Below are 12,182 nucleotides of genomic sequence, written 5' to 3' on the forward strand. Positions count from 1 at the left end.
AAGTTTAAGTTCCCAGGCTAGTTAGAACAAGAGTGAAGTCTTGCCTCATGCCTCAGCCTTCATAGTGTTAATCATTTTAGCAGCTTGGTTAAAATTACTCCATTGTACATATTCCCTATCATCATTTTTTCTTTAAGGTAGAGCAACCAGCTCTATATATTTCAAATTGAAGAGGACAAACAAGGTTTTCCACTCACCCACTTTCCATTCAGCCCTTCTCAAAATGAAAGATTCCCCTACTTCTCACATACTCTGTCAGAGCGAATTTAATTCACACTACAACCAGCCCTGGTAGGGCAACAAATATTCTTCTTGTTGTTGTTACTGTGCGTAAGTTCTTTACTAAGCATGGACAGTATTAACTGTGATTTCATCCAGTTAAAAGGAGATCAGTGAGGGGAAACAATCAGAAAAACAGATCGTTTCAATAGTGGGTGGGCAATTTCCACGACAAGAGGAGGAAGAAGAATGAATGCAGCTTTTGGGGTGGGTGGGGAGTGTATTAGGGAAAGGAAATCAAAGGTAGTTTCTGGAGGGAGGTCAGAAACCGTATTCATGTGATGGTTTTGTCACTTGCCAGTCCTACCCTTGGGAAGTAGTTCACCTCTCAGATGGTCAAATGAGGTAACACACATACACAGTATAGTTCTAGGGGAATTTCACTATGTGGTCAAAGGGTAACATCAGAACTATTGCTGGGTTGGTGGATGTGTCAAGGTTATCAAAGAGTAATGAAATAGCATGAAAGGGGATCCATTTTCAGTAGAAATCCACTCTTCCTGCAACAGAACTTTCTCTCCTGAAGACTTAGGATTCAGAAAAGTGATGATCCCACAGAAGAATTTAAAGCTTGGCCAGAGAGCACAGACACACTCTGATGAGACCCAGAAATCACTAAATTCATGTCTAGGTGTTAGAAGAAAGACCAAAAAGACAGCCTGCGGTGGGCGATAAGGACTCTGAATGAAAAAGACATTTTAATGCAGACCAGCTGGTGTGAGATGTGTATAATATTATCATGATATCATAGGTATCATGATATTAGTGTAGTTCATTAACTGGTTCTTATAATGATCAAATCCTAGTCCCTTTTCACGATATTATAATATGCTAACAAACTCAAATACCCTTGGTTTTTATTCCAGGAGGATAAAAATTTCTGCCAGGTTATACTCTGAAATTAGGATTTAAAAAATCTACAACAGCAAACCAGTCCCGTTGGCTTTTGCACTGACTGTATAGTGTTTACTCTATCAGATTTGCTGGAACTATTTAAACATCCACTTCATTGAATCTGTGGTGACCTCTTATGAACCTCCATGAGCTATCGACCTGAAATGCTACCTACACTAGGTCATTAAAGGGGGACTTGGAGGAAATCAAAGGTCGTGCCTCAATCTTTCCTTTTATTACTGACAGTGATCTTCTGTTGCTCTCTAAACAAGACTAGCGAAAGGATGTATGCCCACTGCAAAGTGAAAAAACACAGAGTCCTTCTTCCAGAGGGGATAGAGTTCAGTTTCTTTCTTTCTTTTTTTTTAAATTACTTAATTAATTTTTGTTTCAGATGTTTCTCCTTTTCCCCCCACTGAATCCCCATTCCTCCTCTCTCCCCGCCCTGTCCCCAACTTTGTTGTCCATGACCATTGTTCATGCACACATGCATATAAGTTCTGTGGTTTATCTCTCCGCCACCAACCCCTCTTCTGGGGATTGTCAGTCTGTACCCTACTTCCATGTCTCTGGAACTACCTCATTCCTCAGATTGTTATGTTCATTATATTCCACAAATAAGTTAAATCATATGATACTTGTCTTTCTCTGTTTGGCTTGTTTCGCTTAGGATAATACTTCCCAGGTCCCTCTATGACATCTCAAAGAATAAGAGATCTTTCTTTCTTACAGCTGCATATTACTCCACTGTGTATATTTACCACAACTTTTTTATTTATTCATCAACTGATGGATATCTGGGCTGTTCCCAGATCTTAGCTATTGTAAATAGTGCTGCTACAAACATGGGGGTACATATATTCTTTTTGATTGGTGTTTCATGCTTCTTAGGGTATATTCCTAGAAGTGGGATTGCTGGGTCAAATGGAAGATCAATTTTTAATTTTTTGAAGTAACACCATAGTGTTTTCCATAGTGGCTGCACCAGTCTGCATTCCCACCAGCAGTGTCCTAGAGTCCCCTTTTCTCCACATCCTTGCCAACACTTGTTGTTTGATGATTTGTTGATGGCGGCCATTCTGACAGGTGTGAGGTGAGACCTCATTGTTGTTTTAATTTGCATCTCTCTGATGATTAGTGATGTTGAACATTTCTTCATATGTCGCTTAGCCATTTGCATGTCCTATTTGGAGAGGTTTCTATTTAGTTCCTCTGCCCATTTTTTAATTGGGTTCTTTGTCTTCCTTTTGTTGAGTTGTATGAGCACTCTATATATATTGGAAATTAACCCCTTATCTGATATACCATTGGCAATTATGCTCTCCCATACAATGAGTTGCCTTTCCATTTTGATGATTATATCTTTTGCTGTGCAGAAGCTTTTGAGTTTGATGTAGTCCCATATGTTCATTTTCTCCTTTGTTTCTGTTGCCTTAGGTGATGTATCAGTGAAAATTCTGCTGCGTATGATGTCCGAAATTTTGTTGCCTACCTTTTCTTCTAGGATTTTTATGGATTCATGAGTCACATTTAAGTCTTTTATCCATTTTGAGTTTATTCTTGTGTATGGTGTAAGTTGATGGTCTGGTTTCATGTTTTTGCATGTAGCTGTCCAATTTTCCCAACGCCATTTATTAAAGAGGCTGTCTTTACTCCACTGTATGCTCTTGCCAACTTTGTCAAATATTAATTGAGCATATTGCCTTGGGTCCATTTCTGGGTTCTCTGTTCTGTTCCACTGTTCTATATGCCTATTCTTGTGCCAGTACCAGGCTGTTTTGATTACAGTGGCTTTGTAGTATAAACTGAAATCTGGTAATGTGATCTCTTCTACTTTGTTCTTTTTTTCAAGATTACTGTTGCTATTCGAGATCTATTTTGGTTCCATATAAATTTTAGAAGCATTTGTTCTAGTTCTGTGAAGTATGTCATTGGTATTTTGATGGGGATTGCTTTGAACCGATAGTTTGCTTCGGGTAGTATGGACATTTTAATGTTGTTAATTCTTTCAATCCATGAACAAGGTATGTGCTTCCACTTTTTTATATCTTCCTCTATTTCTTTTTTCAATGACCTGTAGTTTTCTGCAAGTAGGTCCTTTATTTCTTTCTCATACAGTCAAGTCTCTCTCTCCTATCCAGTCATGATATTTTTCTTTGTTTGTTTGTTTATGTCCTATTTTACTCCTAACTACTTCAGTGTATATTTTCTAAAGCAAGGAGCTTCCCTTACCTGTACACAGAATAGAGACCAAATTAGGAAATCAACATTGATTAAATTCTATACCTTTTATTTCATTTTACCTTATTCTATTTTATTTAAATCCCCTAAAAGCAGTTCACCTATTATTCACACCCCTCACTCACCACCTCTGGCAATTACCAATCTGTTCTCTGTATCCATACGCTTGATTTTTGTTTTTTGAGTTTTAGGTTCTACATATAAGAGACATCATATGGTGTTTGTCTTTCTCTGTCTTATTTATTTCACTTAGCATAATAACCCTTGAGGTTTTTTTAATTTACTATTTAATGTCACACTAATTTGAGCACAGGGATAATAGTGAAGCAAGTGCAGCCTCTCCTTGAGGTTACTTTCTGGCAACTTTGCTGTGCAGGTGCCATGGGGATGCACCATGTCCATCAGAGGACAGAAAGTTTGATCCTGGCATTTTCCTTCGGAGGCTACCACACAGTGGACAGGCAACACCCAAGGGTATTGCAACCAAAGTGTGTGTTAAACTCACAGTGATGCAGTGCCCCCTAATCTGTGAAGGAGGTGGTTCAGCTTGTTGGTTTATTACAAGCAAAATATTTGGTTTTTCTTTGCTCTGTGTCATTACACAACAGTAATTTCCTCATACTCATTTCCTTTGGTAGGTTCAAATCCTGTTGAAATGATCTAACTCTGTCCCTTGAGTCATAGTCACAATTGTTTTGCTGTCTAAGAAATAAAATTGAGAATAGGTCTCAGTTTCCTCATTTCCAATGGAAGAGGGTTTAATTAGGTACTTTTATGATATTTTTAACTCTAAGAAGAATCAGCACTCATAAAACACTATGTAAAAACAATGAAGTACATGTATATAATTTACATTATTTTGTTTAATTCTCCTAAAAATTTTTTAAGAGATATTATTGTTATTATTACAATTTTCCAGTCAAGGGACTGAGCTGAGTCTACATACCTAGTAAGGAGTAGGCTCAGATGGAAAATCTCTATCTGGCCTGGCTGGTGTGGCTCAGTGGTTGAGCATTGACCCATGCACCAAGAGGTTGCCTATTCGATTCCTGGTCAGGACACATGCCCAAGCTGTGGGCCAAATCCCCAGTGTAGGGCATGCAGGAGGTGGCCAATCGATGTTTCTAGCTCTCTCTCTCTCTCTCTCTCTCCCTTCCTCTCTCTCTAAAATCAATTTAAAAATTTTTTTAAGAAAATCTCTATCTGCCTCATACCAAACCTTAACCAAAGTATTGCTTCTGAATCAACATCCATGAGCCTGTTATAATAAAATTTTTCAGTATTTGCAATGAAGCAACATGGCTTGTCAATCATTTGGGGATTGTATCATGCTGTCTTATATTATTAGTATCTTAGTTTATATTCCTTCCTTTAATGCAAGAAGATGTTAGCCATGAACCAAGAAAATCAGTTACATTTCTGAGTATCTCTGTTTACCTTAGATTACCATATAACACCTCATCCCAGGGAAAGTTAATGTCAGGGAAACAATAATTGCTGTTGTATTAGTGCAATATACAAAACACATGTCCATAACAGCATATTTATAAAAATCTGGTAATCTAAATATTGTTACTTTTTTAAAACAATAGGGCATGCTTAATATAGGTTAAGAAACACCTACGTGTTTACAGAGTTTATAAATGTTGGAACTAGAAGTCAAAGCAAGGCCCTTTGACTCTAATTCTGTGCTTTTTCAAACACTCTTCTTAGACAATGAATTAATAGAAATAGCATATATCTTGGTTTCTGCCCCCAGTTCCTCTCCGAGAGCTCCTGCAAGCCTTGCAATGTCTAAAGCAGTAAGAGCGCTGGGAGCATTTTGGTTCTAATATTTGGTCTTTGATCTTGGTTCCTGACACAGAACTCCTAAATCCCTTGGGATTTCCTGGGTGATAGAAGTGTCTTTTGTTATACTGAGGTGTTTTTTTAAAAATATATATTATTATTGATTTTTTTAAAGAGAGATAGAAACATCCATGTGAGAGAGAAACATCAATCAGCTGCTTCCTGCACACCCCCCACTGGGGATAGAGCCTGAAACCCAGGCATGTACCCTGACCAAGAATCAAACCGGAACCTCCCCATGGGATGACGCTCAATTCACTGATCCACACCAGCCAGACAGGCTGAGGTGATTTTTGATAAGCTCCTGGATGGGGGCTGGTGACCAGAAAGACCAAGCCATGATTAGAAAACCTGGAGTTTCTAGCCCCATCCCACTCTCCAAAGAGAGGAAAAGGGCTAGAAGTAGAATTAAGATTGGTCATGCCTACGTAATGAAGCCTCCAAAACCCTGAAAGAACTGGGTTGGAAAAGTTTCCAGGTTGGTGAACATATCTACACACCAGGAGGATGACGCACCTCAATTCCATGGGGACAGAAGCTCCTGAGCACAAAACCTTCCTAGATTTCTCCTCATGTATCTCTTAATCAAGCCGTTGCTTTGTAGTATATCCTTTATTATAAAATAAACTTGTACATGTAAGTGTTTCCCTGAGTCTGTGAATTGTTCCAGAAATTACTGAACTCAAGGAGAAAGGTATTAGGAACCTCTAATTTGTAGTCAAGTTGAACAGAAGTGGTGGGCAACTTGGAGACCCACTACTTGTGATTGGCATTTGAAGTTGCAAGGGGGGAGTCTAATGGAATTGAGCCCTCACCCTGGGAGATCTGATGCTGTCTCCAGGTACAGAGTGTCAGAATTGAGTTAAAGTATAGGACACCTCGCTGGTGTCACAGAGAATTTCTTCCCACACATCTGATGTTGGAGTGTTGTAAGTGTGGTAGTAGTTTGAGAGATAGTAAAAGAGACATGTAAGGGGAGTGTAGGTATGAAAGAATCACCTCTCTCCCCACAGGTGCACAACTCTCCCCAGATCCAAAGTCATTACTGGATACCTCAAATGCAACTAAGTTTGTGCAATTTATTATGCAGCAATAGCTAATCAATACACATGGGGACATTCCCTGTGAAACACTGAAGTGTATATGGAATATTTCTTTTCTGTTATGTCTTGTAAAAATTTTGGTGAAGTGTGCCCACCTAAAAAGCATTTCTGCTATAAAACTTGTGGTAGTTCACAGCTTCCTGGAAACTAATTGCCCCACAGAATATAAAATCATACTCAAACTTTCTACAGAATTTTAAGGACCACAGTAATCATACCCTTGATTGCAGTCATTTCATGAGATACTAAATTTCTTGTGACTACAATCAGAGTCAGATTTTTTTAGAACCCCAGCACACAGCTTATTGTATGCCATATGAGAGAATCTTCACAAATATGTTTTATTAAATCAGTGAGGGAGGTCTATGTTTACTTTCTTTATACAAACAAAAATTCAGAAGCTCTATTAACCAACATGATGTATCTCATCTATGTATTTTATGGCACCTGGATAATTATAATTTTACTAAGAGAGCACCATGATACCTTGAGTTTAAATATTTCTACACTTATATTGACTTGGTCATTTCCCCAGTTATTTCAAACCATTCTAGTTGCAACAATCACCATGATGCTGTTTGAGTAAAGCCTTCAGCAGTGTAAAAAAAATCATTGCCAAGCATTGTACTAAATAATCCCCAGATTCCCTTATTGTATGAGTCTTTATTAACCAGAACTGTGGTTTCCTGAGTTCACCAGAGGTTTCCTTTCCTATTACTGTGGCCACTGAGTGAGCTTGGTGACACCTGGCTGGAAGCACCAGGAGAGCTGGGGTGGCAGCCCCTCCGTTCCCTAGTGAGCAGGGAGCTCCTGTGTCTCCCATGCAAGAAAATACCACCTTTCCCCATGTCCCTGTTTCTGCAGGCATCAGGGGTTCTATGTGAAAGAGGGGAGCTGTTTTTTTCCTGAGAAATTCATTCACTTCCCCTTTTCTGCTTGCACTCATGTGATACTCTACTGAGATGGGGAAGTTGAGGTTAAACATAAATTGACAGAATAGGGGCAATGGAACTGTTACTCATCACAGGGGGGGTAGTTCACCCGAAGCATTCCTATTATGCACAAGGTAATGTCAGGGAATTCTGTGAAAATCAATGGACTTGGAAGAAAAGGGGAGAGACACCTGCCAAAGAGGAGGAGAAGGAAGAACCCAGCATGAATGTTTCCTCTACTTTGCCTGTCTAGTTCAAGCTCTCAGGGAAGGAGGTTAGTTTGCTGAGAAGGGAAGAGAAGCCACAGGCTAGAGCAGTTTCTCTAAAGGGTGGAAAGCAAACCACTGGAGGCACAGAAGATGCTTTTATGTAGTAGGGGATAGCAATGAATATGAAATCAAAACACTAATCATGTTCCCATGGATAATATTGTTTAGAATTAAGTTACATTGTTGAAAGGATTGCTTTCTTGGAAGGAGGAGGAGGAGGAGGCAGAGGAGGAGGAGGAGGAGGAGGAGGAGGAGATAGAGAAGGAGGTGAAGGAGAAGAAGGAGAAGAAAAGAAAACACAAAGAAGAGTATGGTATCTGACAAAAATTTAGGAGGAGAATTGAAGATGAATGAAGGTCAGGAAACACAGGGGCCAGACTAACTCTCCTCTCTCCCTTGAGGCACATGCCAGGGTTTTGGGCTTGACACCCAGTGGTGGGGGGTGCAGGAGGCAGTCGACTGATGTTTCTCTCTCATGGATCTTTCTTCTTATCTCTCTTCCTCTCCCTTCCTCACTCTGAAATCAGTGAAGGCATATTTAAAAATAAATAAATAAAGTAAAGTAAAGTATGTCCAGAAGCCTGAGAACCCACTGGCAATCCCTAGGCACCTACAAAAGCAAGCTAGCTGTGGAGACGATTCTTGTCCCATAGGACAGAAGAACTGGAGGAGTCCACACACTTGCAGCCCTTCCTTTCTCACTTGGGAAGAAAGTGCACACAGAACCCAGGAGCACCTTAGGACCAGCAGAATCAAGGAGTAAAGTCCAGTGTTTGAAAAGTCCATGGAGTGCTCTGTGGGTTATACATTCTTGCCATTCTTTTTTTTTTTTTTTTATCCTCATCCGAGGACATTTTTCCATTTTTTGTACAGACAGAGTGGGAGGAAGAGAGAAGAAGAGAGAGAGAGGGAAACATCGATGTGAAAGGGACACATCGAGTGGCTGCCACCCGCACGACCAACCAGGGCCGGGGACAAACTGCAACCGAGGTACATGCCCTTAGCGGGAACCGAACCCGGGTCTCTCTGGACCGCGGGCGGACGCTCTAACCACTGAGCCAAACTGGCCAGGGCCTTGCCATTCTTAAGACAGCATGGAATTAATAAGAGAATACAGCTCTGTGGGATGGAAAGTTTATCTTTGTTGATGTCCTGTTTGATCATAATCGTGAGATTGCAAAGGCAAAAGATTAACCTGCGTGATGTACAATTTCTGATGAATGTTGAGTCAGCACGTTGCAAATGAAGAGGATATGAATCAGACAACTTCAGCTTTTCTGAAGGTGCAGAATCCTAATTAAAGGGGAGACTTCAGGTGAAAGCCTAAAGCAGCAGGAGTCATCTGTTTCCTTCAGCTGAGAAGGAAAACTGAGGCCAGCATGCCCAGCCTTCCTTTGCTCCTGCTGCTGCTCCGGGGCATGGGGTCTTGAGGCTTCCCAGTTACTTCAGAAACACAAAAGCAAGGTATGGAGATGGTCCAGGTAAATGCTGAATTTTCGGGCATGGGGTCTTGTGGCTTCCCAGTTACTTCAGAAACACAAAAGCAAGGTATGGAGATGGTCCAGGTAAGTGCTGAATTTCAAATGTAAGAAATTTAAAAACATGGTCTTTATCTCCATCTTGAAAACAGCATCAACTTTTTTGCCAATTCCAGGGAAGTTGTGTTATCTCTTTGGGATAACCTGCATCCCTGGATTGAACATTGTTATTATACCTGAAAAAAAATAATATCTGAATATGTGATTAACATAATAACAATAAATAACAATATTCACAAAGGACTTTCATGTACCAGTCTAAGTGCTTTGTGTTTACTGACTCATGTAATCTTCACAATAAATCTGAGAGGAAGGTGTTACCTTTATCTCCATTTTGCATACACCTAATGGCTGCTTAAAACAATTATGGGTGGGTGCATCATTGGCATGAAAATAACAAAGGGTTCTGGTTCAATAGGGTTATGGGATTGGTGCAGACTAGACCATCCTTAAAGTGACATCAATTCTAAAAATTGGATTCAAATTTTATCTCGGGATCCATAATCTGCCATATCAAGGAGAGATGCTGTGGCAAAGAAAGTTACTTTCAGATGCCTCTGCTTTTTGTCTCCTTTTTTTCTTTTTAATTTATTTTTATCGTTGAAAGTATTACAGATGTTCCCCCCTTTTCCCACCATTGAGCCTCTCCACCCCACTCCCATACCTCACAGGCCTTCACCACACTGTCTGTATCTATGGGTTATGCATATATGCATATAAATTCTTTGGTTAATCTTTCCCACCTCCCCCCTCCCTTCTGAGGTTTGTCAGTTTGTTGCATGCCTCCATGTCTCTGGATCTATTTTGTTCATCAGTTTATTTTGTTCATTAGATTCCACATATTAGTGACATCATGTGATACTTGTCTTTCTCTGATTGGCTTATTTCACTTAGCATAATACACTCTAAGACCCTCCATGCTGTCTCAGAGGATAATAGAGCCTTCTTTTTTACAGCTGCATAGTACTCCACTGTGTAAATATACCACAACTTTTTATCCATTCATCTACTGATGGGCATTTGGACTGTTTCCAGACTTTAGCTATTGTAAATAACACTGCTATGAACATAAGGGTAATAGCCAAAGCAAAGGCTCTAACATAGGTCAGCTGATGGGTTTGAGGAAATGGCTCCAGCAAAGCAAAGGAAGTCAGAAATAGTAACTAAGGTAAGAGATGGGCCAGATCAGAAAGGCTTTCGTAGGCCATAGTATGGACTCACATTTTCACTCTGAGTGAGACAAAAATTGGGAGCTCTTGCAGCATATTGAGGAAAGCAATGTGTGGTCACTGCTGAGTAGCAAGAATAAAAACAAGAAGGGTGATTGTCCTGACAAGAAATGACTGTGGTTTAGGCCAAGTTAGTGCTGGAGGAGATACATGAAAGAAGACATTTCTAACATAGTACTGGAAGTCTTAGCCACAGCAATCAGACAGGAAGATAAAATAAAAAGGATCCAAATTGGAAAAGAGGAAGTGAAATTGTCATTATTTGCAGATGACATGATACTGTACATAGAAAACACCAAAGACTCCATCAAAAGTTTACTAGACTTAATAAATCAATTTGGCAAAGTAGCAGGATACAAAATTAACGTCAAGAAATCGATGCCATTCTTATACACCAATGATGAACGCACAGAAAGAGAAACTAAGAAAACAATCCCATTTACCATTGCGGCAAAAAAATTAAGATACCTAGGAATAAACTTAACCAAAGAAATAAAGGACCTATTCGCAGAAAACTACAGGTCATTGAAAAAAGAAATAGAAGAAGATATAAAAAAGTGGAAGCACATACCCTGTTCATGGATTGGAAGAATTAACATCATTAAAATGTCCATATTACCCAAAGCAATATATAGATTCAACGCAATCCCCATCAAAATACCAACGGCATACTTCACAGAATTAGAACAATTACTTCAAAAGTTCATATGGAACCAAAAAAGCCTCGAATAGCCACAGCAATCTTGAAAAGGAAGAACAAAGTTGGAGGGATCACAATACCAGATTTCAGGTTATACTACAAAGCCACTATAATCAAAACAGCCTGGTACTGGCACAAGAACAGGTATATAGACCAGTGGAACAGAACAGAGAACCCAGAAATGGACCCAAGGCAATATGCTCAATTAATATTTGACAAAGGTGGCAAAAGCATTCAGTGGAGTAAGGACAGCTTCTTTAATAAATGGTGCTGGGAAAATTGGACAGCTACATGCAGAAAAATGAAACTAGACCATCAACTTACACCCTACATGAGAATAAACTCAAAATGGATAAAAGACTTAAATGTGACTCATGAATCCATAAAAATCCTAGAAGAGACTGTGAGCAACAAAATTTCAGACATCATACGCAGCAGAATTTTTACTGACACATCACCTAAGGCAATAGAACAAAGGAGAAAATGAACATATGGGACTACATCAAACTCCAAAGCTTCTGCACAGCGAAAGATACAATCATCAAAACAGAAAGGCTACACACTGTATGGGAGAGCATAATTGCCAATGATATATCAGATAAGGAGTTAATTTGCAATACATATAGAGTGCTCATACAACTCCACAAAAGGAAGACAAAGAATCCAATTTAAAAATGGGCAGAGGAACTGAATAGAAACCTCTCCAAACAGGACATACAAATGGCTAAGAAACATATGAAGAAATGCTCATCATCACTAATCATCAGAGAGATATAAATTAAAACAACAATGAGGTATCACCTCACACCTGTCAGAATGGCCGCCATCAACAAATCATCACACACCAAGTGCTGGCGAGGGTGTGGAGAAAAGGGGACTCTAGTACACTGCTGGTGGGAATGCAGACCTGTGCAGCCACTATGGAAAACAATATGGTGTTACCTCAAAAAATTAAAAATTGATCTTCCATTTGACCCAGTGATCCCACTTCTAGGAATATACCCTAAGAAGCCTGAAACACCAATCAGAAAGAGTATATGTACCCCATGTTTGTAGCAGCACTATTTACAATCGCTAAGATCTGGAAACAGCCCAAGTGTCCATCAGTAGACGAATGGATCAAAAAGCTGTGGTACGTATACACAATGG

This window comes from Molossus molossus, unplaced genomic scaffold, assembly GCF_014108415.1.
Source record: "Molossus molossus isolate mMolMol1 unplaced genomic scaffold, mMolMol1.p scaffold_m16_p_13, whole genome shotgun sequence".
Lineage (NCBI taxonomy): Eukaryota > Metazoa > Chordata > Mammalia > Chiroptera > Molossidae > Molossus > Molossus molossus.